Source organism: Rhea americana, unplaced genomic scaffold (assembly GCF_003343005.1).
Source record: "Rhea americana isolate MKP2758 unplaced genomic scaffold, rheAme1 scaffold_26, whole genome shotgun sequence".
In the NCBI taxonomy this organism is placed as follows: domain Eukaryota; kingdom Metazoa; phylum Chordata; class Aves; order Rheiformes; family Rheidae; genus Rhea; species Rhea americana.
This window is the reverse complement of record NW_028186379.1, coordinates 4,469,063-4,480,696: the sequence shown is the minus strand read 5'-3', so window position 1 is coordinate 4,480,696 and position 11,634 is coordinate 4,469,063.

Genomic DNA, 11,634 nt, shown 5'->3' with positions numbered 1-11,634 from the left:
AGAAAGTTGTAGCACTTTGAAGCACTAATCATGCCCTGCTGTTGTGAGCACGCTTTTGGCAATACTTAACTAAATGCTGGATAACTCCTTCGGACACAGAGATGCGCAGCCTGCATTTCAGTGTCATTCGTACAGGCTGACTACAAATTAATATCTGCTGAATTTTCTTTACACGGTGATAGCAAAGCCTTTCCTTTTCTCGTGCGGTCCAGCTGGGACGTTTCGGTGCGTGCACTCGCCAGCAGAGGCTGCTGCCACCACATGCTTCRCTTCAGGAGTGGGCACGCATGGCAGTGAAATTCAACTGCAGGAAGAAACTAGAGGTGGGACGGCACCGCAACCTCGGGTTTAGCCAAGCGSGAGCCCTGACAGCTGAATTAAAGCAACGGCTCTGTTTGCTCTTTGGAACAGAGAGCTTGTAGGAATAGCTCAGCCACAACATCTGCGAGAGTCTGGAGTACCTGCRCATACGGACGTGTGTGCACAGAAATTGATCACTCTGTTTCAGAGATAAATGTTTTCTGTTTACATAAATTTTAAGAAGTCCTACCGACAAAAGTAACCAGTGAAATGTGGCTTGTGAAGAGAACTGTTAAGTTAAATTCAGGAACTCTGTGCATTTTTCTCCTATGTAAATTTTATGTTCAGTCCATCTTCAAACTATRCTTCCTGTGGAAATATTTCATCCAAAGTAAAATCTTTAATCTGCCATTTATTTCATATGTGCAAGCATGCAAAAATAACAGACACAAAGTGAAACATATATAAATCTCTGTGAAGARCAAGGGAGCTACTCAGAGGATGGAATGTCTGCAAGACTAAGATTTAAGGAGAAATAAATGCCAATTCTGCTATGGAACCTTAAAAGCTGTGTATACATTAATATGTATTCTAATTTTTTGTTACAGTATGCTGCTCTTAAAAAAACCCAACCATCAGAAAAAAACAGAGCATCATAGGTGTCTGATTATTTGGTATAGACATGCAAGAGCTCTGTTTCTCCCAGGAGTGCATGGAGTTTATTCAGTAAGATTTAGATCTCGGGCTTGTTCTCTCAGTGTAGTAGTAAATCATTCCTAAATCTTAAGGAGATGCTCCACAAATTCTGCTGACTATCAGTGTAAGGGTTCATATCCAACAGCATTGATTTATTTAAGTATAGGTCTYGTGCCTTTGAGAGCCTACCATCTGCTTAAATTGTGTTTACTGTATGTAAGAAGTCAGCGTTTTACTGATGAGCTATAGAAAAATGATAGCCTCACTCTTTAAGTGACACCTGTTTAGGAATAATTTGTTAATTGCTACTTTGAGGCTGATGCTTGTGTTCTTCAAATGAATAGGTTTAGTTAATATCGCATACTAATTTACTGAGCAACTACTCACTCTAATGCAGCAATAATAAYTCCTAATTACCTGCCACAGTTGCTCCAGTCTGCTTAGAGCATTCAGCTCTGGAGGAGAGGGAGGGAGAAATACATGGGCTAGAGGAGGTSATATTCTTCACTGGTGTAAACTAATGTTGTTCATTCACATCAAGAGATTGTAGTTTTTAAATTCACCACGTACTAGGTCAGTGCTGGAAGCCCATCTCGGAAAGAGCTCTCGTGAGCTACAGTTTGGGCTCCCTGCAAAGTGGGCTTTCCAGAGGCAGTCTACGACTGCGGCGCAAAGGGTTTGCACAGCTGCTGTTCTGAAGCATGTCGCATATATATTTGGGTCTAGTTACAACAGTTAAGAGCTGGTCCATGCTGAAAATGATTTTTAAAATTTCCTAGCGAGACAAGGAGAATTTAATGTTTTTGGTGAAATAGTTTGGTTCTGCATGTTTTTTCTACTCGGCACCAATTGAACAGCAAATATCTACCCGATATATTCTAGCAGACTACATGGATATATGTGTATACTTTTGCTGGTGTTATTTACTTAATATACGTGAAAATTTGTCAACTCTGAATGTAAGACTTCAAAATGAAGCTAGGGACATGAGTAAAAATTGAAGATACTGTGCTACAGCTATCACAGTGGTCATCTAGAGCTGTAAGTGCTCAGCTGAGGAAAGGTGTTTGCTTCTGACCTACATACTGCTGTAGGCCAGATTTCTATTTATGAAGAACTTTATGCAATTGTACTGAGTGTTTTTATTGATGAGTGAGTTGYGCTACATAGTTTCTTCACACAGGATATACTACTGTATATAACAGTAATACAGATGCTGTGTAGTGGTATCCCCTGTTTTAGAACAGGGCCTTAAATTTACACATATAAGAAACTTTGTGTTCTAATATCGCACAAGAAGAGATATAATTAATTAGTTACTTTACTATAGGAAATAGATTTGTTTACCTAAAAGAGCAGGAGAGTAACAACTGCAATATTTCTCATTAATTTTCCAGGTGCTAATAGTTTTGCAAAGGTAACACACTTGGCTACAACAAAATCACCTGTGAGAGAATACCTTGTTTTGCAGCTTTCCCTTCTTAGAAAAAGCATACCACTGGGCTACAGGAAAGATGCTCCTGTGGTGGAGAGGCATGGGCCACTACAGAGCGTTTGGATATTTCATGTAGAATATTTTGGGTAATACCGTGAGTGGACATCATGTTGCTAAGATAAGATGCTTTTATTCAGGATAACAGTTTACAGGAGTACTTCAGCTTTGGCCATCATTGAATCCAGGTGCCCATAAACTATACTCCTGAGTAGTAGTAACATGGGTGATGTCAGAAGTGGGTTTGGAGTTCATGTCTGTGTGTTTAGGGGAGGCTGGGGGTGTTGATCACTCATGGCTGGTGACCACATGCCCATTCCCAGCTCCAGAGTGAACTACTGAGATTGTTCCATTCCATCTTGGCCACTAGATCCTTTCCTATTTAACCTATCATTTTCTGTATGTCTACTAGGGTTACTAACAAATGTCTATGGGCTGCCAGCTTTGTACTTAGCTTCCTGTTGGGCTTCCTTCTTCGCACTTTGTTCAGGCTGCTCCTCATGCTTGCAGCGCCTTAGAGCCAGCACCTGATTTAGGGCATTCTTTGTTTTTTTCCTCCTATCTGTTTTGAGTTCCAGGCAACCCCCCAACCTCCCCAGAGCACTGCTAGACATTAATTGAGTAAAAGCATCACATCATTGATGCATATCAAGTCTGGAACGATGGTCAAACACTCTCCCCACTTGTGTCTGGGTGTTTCTTGGAGGTTTTGGATTTCTTAGGATTTAGCTTTGAGTCCCCATATCCAAAGCAGGAAGTCATATTGCTTTTCCATTTCAGCTTATCTTTTTTCAGCTTAATACTCCGCTTGTGTTTAAGACTAATTGAAACCAGTTCTTACAGTCCTGAATTGCCTCTTCCTTAACATCAGCTTTTACAGTGAGAGCAATACTAAGACGTGAGCCTCATCTATATCCAGCTCAATTTACAATGGGCAAGGCTGGTGCCATTAATTTTCATATTTGGCAGCCAGTTGATGTGGCAATATGCCAGACTACTGTTGCCRTCATAAAGATACCCTGGATACATCTTGGTGGTTTTGCCTCAGTTGGTGAGAATGGGCTTTGACCTCTTTGCTATTGCTATGTCTTTTATTTATTTTTTCTTTTTTTTTCCTCTTGTCATTTTTGAACTAGTGCACATCTTTTGAACCTCTTTTTCTCTTTTTTGCTAAGGCTGCTGATCTAGCCGTCACTAGTTTCTGCAGATACAATGCCTGTTTGCAAAGTTGCTGGATTCTCTTTCAGTGACTCTCCTAAAGCATGGAGAACTCTGCATTTTAGTACTCTTTAAGGAGTTTTTTTGCTTGCCTGTACCTTACTGTGTAGATGTTTTTGTCTTTGAAACCTAACCTATGTGTTTTATCAGAGCACTGGGTGACCCACAGTGACTGTTCGTCCTCAGGATAAGAGAAGGAAGGAATTGGGGTGTTGTACTGCATTCAGATCTATGACTTGCTCTGCCCTGTTGCCCAGTGGTGGACTGTACACCTGTGAGTCATCTACTGTAACTGCCAAGTGATAGCATCTTTTTCTTTATGATGTTCTTATCGGCAGCATCATGCATCACCAGCTCTTGGTTGCATTTCTCCAGTCTAATATTGCTGCTCATCAYGACTGGGGTGATCGTGTTGCAGCTGGCCCCACAGTCCAGCTGGGGTCTAGTTGGCTGTTTGATGCATTAGCACAGTTGTGGATATGACTGATAGCTTGCCGGTATACTACTTGTACATGGACAGTCTTTAAGTTACATGCTGTATTTTCTCTTCCATATAGGAAACTTTTTTGTCCTCGATCACTGCAACTACAGTCACTCTCCCCCACCCCAGGATTACTGTAGCATTAGGATATAAAGCAGTTCTGGTTCCCACAGTTGTTCATAGTCTATGTGTTTTTTCCTTTCAGTCTTTCCTGATGCTTTCCAGATCCTGTGCATAGGATCAGGGTGCCAGCAGTCTCAGCTAGTCTGTCTTTGTTCTGCCCTCTAAATTCTTCAAACATGTCTCTATGTACTTAATCTTCACTAGAACCTATCATGGTTTTGATCCTTTCCCTGTGTAATTCAGCTGCCTGTGTTGTTTGCAGATGTTTACCTTGGGTTAAAATTGTTTCCCTCTATAGACCATTCTACAAAAGATCTTGCCCTGATTAATGATTTTTGTCTCTCTAGAGTTGGTGAGTGGTAAGATTCTCAGTTCTGTTCCCTAATATGTTTCATGGTTTTTAAAAAAATATGGTACCAAGTTAAAATCATTTTTTTTCCTACAATACCATTTTATTCGGGGTCACAAAACTCATTATACACAATTTATTGCCTTTTCCAATATTTCCAGTATTTCCAACATCATTTTTGCATTCACTTCCTGTCTGTTTCTTCCATATACTCCTGAGCATTAGATTGGCAAGGAAGGGGAACAATAAAGTAGTAAAGCTTTTACCAGTTCAGGTTTGCTGCCTTGATTGTGCAATGAACTTTGTCTGGTAGACTGAATTCCTCCATGTTGCCACTATTTTCTGCTTCTAGAAGCTGCCATGTTTTTTAATGTATTGGATRCTGGTTATTAATGCAAGAGGCTTCTGTTTCTAAAAGCAATCTTTTTAAAAAATAAATAATAAATAAATACTACTGTCATTGCAAAATGCTGCACAGTACTTCCTTAACTTTCTACCCCTGTGGGCGGTTGTAGCAAAGTCAGTGGGAGCTCACTGCTGCTCCTGCTGCATTGGGACACAGAAGATACTGGCTACTCCCTGGAGAAGGGGGATAGAGGACAGCCTGGTATAGGGATGCTGTGATTATTTAGCGCAAAGCCAATCCAGGCCAGTGTGGCCCATGGTCACACTGGTGAGGACCTTGCTCCAGCAAAGCTACTCTGGTGCCTCTGCGCTATGGTTCCCAAAGCTCTGGAGTCTACAGGGATAAAAAAGATGAAGCTCAAAGTTGGATCTGTGTGTTTTTATACACCCAGCTAATAAGCTTTGTTAGGAATCTGGGGTTTCTGGGAAGTGCAGTTTAGAGAGATGGCAGAATAGTTTCTTTAGAGTCAGTTCTTGTCCACTCAGGTACCTTCCAGTACTTGCATTGACCTTGTATGTTTGATCTAGCTGGAAATAGTGTGAGGGTCCTCACAGCTTTCTCTACAGTTGATGTCAACTTAGCAGTGGGCCAGCGCGGCTGTTTGTTCTGCATGGGAATATATGTGTTTTTGAACCATGCGCCTCTGATACTCCCAGTCTGGGACTAGCGTGCACTGGTCTTGCCATAGTAGCTCAAGTGGAACAGCAGCGTTTGAACAACTCAGCCTGATCTATCAACCTTGCTGGAGCCTTATGACCTATGTGTAAAGCCAGGTCCAATGTTTCTCTGTCCGTAGCATAGTAATCCACTGAGTCTGCTTAAACCGTCTGTGGATAATTGAGAGCTCAGAGTACTTGTGTGCGCCGAACGTAAGCATGCAGTCAAGTGCTTTGATGAATCAGGGCACTAATGATACCCAAGGTGCAAAGCAATGGGGAACTAGAACCAGGAGTTTAGGGACTTCAGGAACATTAAGAAACCAAAGCAACTAACCAGCTTTAAAGATGATTTAGAGAAGTAGATGTGCAAGTCCTGCAAACCCTTTACTCAGGCAGTTAACCTGGGAAGACTGAAAATACTAAAACAACTACTGTCCTTCTTGCAAGCTTGTCCATCTTAATTTTTTTTCCTTTTAAATCTGTTTCACTTTTATCTGTGAGCGCAAGACTTCGTGGCTCACCATCTGTTATTTTAATTTACTCTGATACATCTCTGACCTGGAGTCCCTTTGCTTCACGTGCGCTATCAGTAAAACATACTGCATACCTTCTGATATTGAAAATTTATGTATGCAAAGTTCTTAGCAACTGAAAAGTGCTTATTATTATTGGAGTGTTATTTAACTGTGGATCTCCTAAAAGTTTTTAACTTTTCCAAATGATTTCCAACCTTGCGTTTCTCCTGCATCTGCCAAAACTTAAAACTCATTCCAGATTCAGGGCTGATGACATTATCGCTGTTAGTCAGAACTTGCTTGGAAAGGATTGGATTCTTCCATATTGGCCTGAGCTCTGTAATGGCATTGAACACTTGGAACTTCTTGGCCCTTTTTCTGTGCACCATTTCAGACACATTCATGCCAAAGAAAGAAAAGTAATTGGCTACAAACAAGTGATCATAGTATTTTTTTTTTAAAGTCRTTATGTTAATTTTTCTTGAGGGACTTCTCTTTGGATTGTTCTGTAACTTCTTAAAAAAAATAGTGGTTCAAAATCTCTCTGCAGTATTGTTAGCCCTCTCACCAGTTATAGAGGGGCTAGTACTTTGCTTATAATGAAGATATGTCTAGTTTGTGTACCAAAAGGCAACCATTATTTATATAAATAAAAGACAAACAAAAGTGCAGATATTTTCTCATGCTGAAGGGGTATATTTCCGGGGAGAAACCAGGCCAGGCGTGGCTTTCAAACTTCTAAATCTGTTTTATGTGGTGTATATGAGATTGCTGTCATCACCCAGATGCAGGAAATACCAGTGCTGGGCTTAAGGGGGACAAAGTAAACTCGACAATGGACTGAAAAGAAAAATAAACAATCAACCAACCATTTTTATTGCTCGTTTTTTCTCTTGCTTTAACAGTAACATTCACCTTCATTTACCAGAGTTCTGCAAAACATCTGTATCAAGCCTTAAACTTGCTTGACCTTGGTTTAGGTTCACAGTTCAATATATTCCATGTGCATGGATGATTTTACAAATCCATGAGAGCTCTAAGTCTATGCAAACCTTTTTCTCTGTCCTAAATTTGGCCTCCTTCTTGCTAAATAAATCCAAGGACAACTTTCTCTCTCTGTCTTTCTTTCTCTGAAGACTGCTGCAGGGATGCCCTTGGGGCTTGCATGGTGTTACAGGGCTTAAGAATAAAGAGAAAGCTGCCTTGGAGGATGAAGTCAACCTACCATAACAACTTCTCTGGATGGAGTCTTTTATACTTGCACAATTAAACTTAAAGGGTTCATTTTGCTATATCTTCCAAAATGCATTCATTCAGCATTTGTATATATTTTAAATCTCTGCTTCTTATCCCATTTGTAAAATCAGGACAGAGTTCTAAATGTCTCTGAACAAGTCTCAGGTATGATAATTTCTCTTATCTAATACCTCARATATATTTCTTCCCAGGGCTCTTAACAATTACTTTAAAACTACATAACAAATATTTACGTGCACACAATACAATATTTGGGACAAATATGGAAGGGTCTTACAGAACCTKGAGGCAGCCAAACCATGAAGCTTTAAACAGAAATTAAGTGTTACAAATTTATTATAGCATCATAACACAAGGTAAATTAATGTTGTAATTTAAGTATATATAAAATTAACTTCTCTCACTCCTGCAAACTGTTAAGAGCTCTTTTTGTATCTACATATCTTTTACAGTTGTTATCTGAGAGGAAAGCTGGAGTTTTGGGAGGGAAGGATGAGTAAACATTCCTTGTTTACATTGGTTTTGACAGCCTCTGGGCTAGACTCCCCCTACAGTGTATCTCGGTTATCTCATCCCACCCTGTTTGGGGTCCCGGTTGTTATCCGCTTAAGGAAGGTCTGCACGTACTCAGCTGGAGGGTTGTTCTTGCTTGATCAGGCAGGTCACCATGAGCAGCACGACGCATTCCTTTCTCCTTGGATGGTGCAGGATATTTCCTCCTGCTAATTCTCAGCAGTCCCGGGGGTTAGAAGCGCCGAGTGAATGGAAGTGTGGAGATTGGAGCCAGCCTTCTATTCTAGTGGCAACAAAACATTATCTAGTTGAAAAAAAAAGGCGTATTTTGGACTCTTTCTTTCTTAACCTAACACTTTCTCTGTAATACATGCTTTAAAAATATGAATAATAACACTGTTGTGCATTTCTTTTCAGTGCACTGTCATCCACAGATGTAAAGGCACAGTACAAATATCANAAAAAAAAAAAAAAAAAAAAAAAAAAAAAAAAAAAAAAAAAAAAAAAAAAAAAAAAACTGTACAAACTGTACAAAAAAGGTCAGCATTATCCTAGTTCAGACAGCTTTTATAACTTCAGGTATGGATGGTTAGGTTTTTCTATCCACATATAGACATGGTGTCTGAGGTAATCCTCCAGGCTTCTTTCGGAGTCAGCAGAGAGCAGCAAGCAATTCTGGCTCACAGTTCTTCTCTTCCCAATGCGGACGTCTAGGTGAAATGAATTGTTCTTCATGTGCCTGTTTCTCTCCACGGGTTACAAAGAAGTCTGAGATATCTGACTGAGATGGAGATGCCGAGAATGTTTAAAGTCAAGTCAGATGRGTGCCACTGAGTATGATTATGCCTGTGCCATACAGGAGCCTCCCAGACCTGCCACCCACTGTGGGTGGGCAGGTTTCTAGCTGGAAGGGGCATATGCACTTCCACGCAGTTCTCAGTGTGGGTTACCTAGCCCCACTGAAGGACGTAGCTGATTAGCCCAGGAGCAACGTCATACTGATAACGCTTCCAGAATACGAGCTGGTATCCGTGCCCAGCTCTGCGTCATGCCTTGGGAGCAGGCCCGTTCCCTCACCGTCAGCTCAGGTGTTGTAGGTGCAGCACAGCAGAGACACACCAGGGCAAAACTTTTGGAGGCAATAGACATAAAAGTTAGCTTGTTTCTTTACATACCTAGAGGCATGTTGTTAGATTGAAGGCTCTGCTATCCAGAGGACAGGAGTTTTGTTCCAGAAACCAGTTAGGCACTGGTATTTGCTTCTCTCCACCAAAATGGAAAATGCCTCCATGCATGTTGGCAGAAGATAGTTGTCTTTCTGTAACGATTTTTGAGGTCTTATTTATCAATACACCTCTGGGAAACTATGGCTTTCTCCCCTGCTTCCCGCTGCCCCCCCATCAGCCTTGAAGTAAATAAACTTTTAAAACAACTAGGGTTTATGGAAGAGGTTTCATGGAGCTGTGATAAAGCACTTCAGGCAGTAACTTACACTTGTTTCTGAAGCTTCACTTTTATTGCTTTAAAAAAAGTTCTCATATGATCTCATTTTAGAATTGAGTACTTCAAAGGTTGTTCAGTCCATGTTCCTTCCAGGCTGCCTATGCAGCCCTATAATTTTTTTCCTCATATTCTGCTTTCTCTCTCTTTTTTTCCTTTCATCCTTATTAAGTGGAAAACACCAAAGGGATTTTCACACACCAAAATGAATAGCCTTGCAATATTCTAGCTGTGCTTCTTTTAAGAGTTACTGTAAGATCACAGTGCAGTGGATATGAGTTTCCGTGTTCATGCTCTAGTAGCAAGTGCCTGAACTGGTGTTACTACACATGCTCGTGTAGCGCAGATCTGCAGGCAGAACTGTGCTGGTAAAGTCTTCCAAAAGGGATTTGATTTGGATCAGAAATAATTGTTTTACTAACTTTAGTTTATCCCGTAATTAAAACCTTCCATCAGAAAACATAAGCTCTATTGACTTTTTGAAAAGGAATGAAGAAAAGAGAGGGTGTTTGACAGAATGTAAGTAGTCTGAGTTTTTTTCCCCTGGCTTTTCCTCCTTGGCCCCCAAATAGAAAGTTGTATCCAATGGAGAAATAGGCCTGACCTCTAGCAGATCTTGGCATGGGGCCTTCACTGCTATGAGGTTTGACTGCCTGAGTTGTAGGGTTGCATTCTAGTGATGCTAGGAGAGAGACTTGTATTTTAGACTGGTTAGTGAGCCTGGATGGCCTTCCATGAGTAGGGATATGTCCCTTCTTTTCTTACCATCACCTGCCTAAAGAAGCTGATTTCTTAGGCCTACAGATTGGCCAAGGCACTGCCAAAGGTGTTGCTGTAGTATGAAAGTACCTCGGAGAAAGGTCCTTTTTTTAAAACACCATAAAAACAAATGACAAAAGTGCATAACGCATTATGTACTAGAGCCCCAGGCATATTATGAAGTGATGTGAAAGCATATAAATTAAATTTTTTTTTACGGAAATAGAAGATGAATGGTCTAAGATCAGAGGCTTCTTTACATGAGCCCAAGACAATATGTGAGAAAGGGGAACATGAGGGGAGAAGAAGGGAAGTTTAGCATTGAAGGCTGCTGGAGGATGGTAGAGTCGTAAAAGAGCCACGTAGTCCAGAGACATGTTTTAGAGTCCTTAGAAGAAGACTCACAATATTCCCATTTGTTCTTGATACCCTCCAAACATTTTCTTTTCTACAGAATTATACAAAGAATGGTGCAATTTGGATGATCCAGCCAAAATTGGCTGTCAAGCATTTTCTTTGTCTGTTTTGACAAATGAGAAGATAATAGAACTTATTTGCAATTGTCACTGTCATCTGAAAGAAAATCTAGTGGTATTAATATTCCAAAAGCTATTTGTGGCATTGATAAATGCAAAAGCATTAGTCAGTATCTGAAACAGTTCATATAAGTAGCTCTCCATATGAAGAAAACCTAGCACTCTCAGGAGTGGATTTGATAACTTCAGCAAGTTAATTTTTTGACATAATAGTAGATTTCCTGTTAATACAGTTATAAAAATATTGGATAGTATGTCATGCAAAATTATGACAGAGAGAATATACGGAACTTCATATTCTTCATATTATTAGTATATACTTGGAAAGAAACATCCTACAGTAAAAAGGCTTTCTGAGAAGAACTCTTGACTCTCCTCCCATGACTGATCAGAAGAGGATGGTGCACTGTGAGGTTTTGTCAAGTTCTTAGTATGAAAATATTTTGCTAATGCTCTGCTGTTCAAAACACTGAAGTCTGAACTTGTAATCACTTACGAGATGCAATTACGGATATTACTAGTCTGTAAAATCTGTCTTTGCAGGAATTCCACTACTTCAATTAAACTGTTATTTTGTGATTATGGTTGCCTCTATAGCAAAGGTACTCTGAAGTGTAAATAGATCTATTCTTCTAAGAAGTTCATATGAGACACTGGTAACATGTTTGTTGTATGGTCATATACATAGTAATAAGGTGAGTCATTCTGCATGCAAAAATCGTGTATCTTTGGTTTTTCTGTATAGTGGGTTATTTTACCTATATTTTTAGAGAATGGTAGTCCTTACCCTTTTTTCAAAGTAATAAGAATGTAATTTTTTTACTATCCTG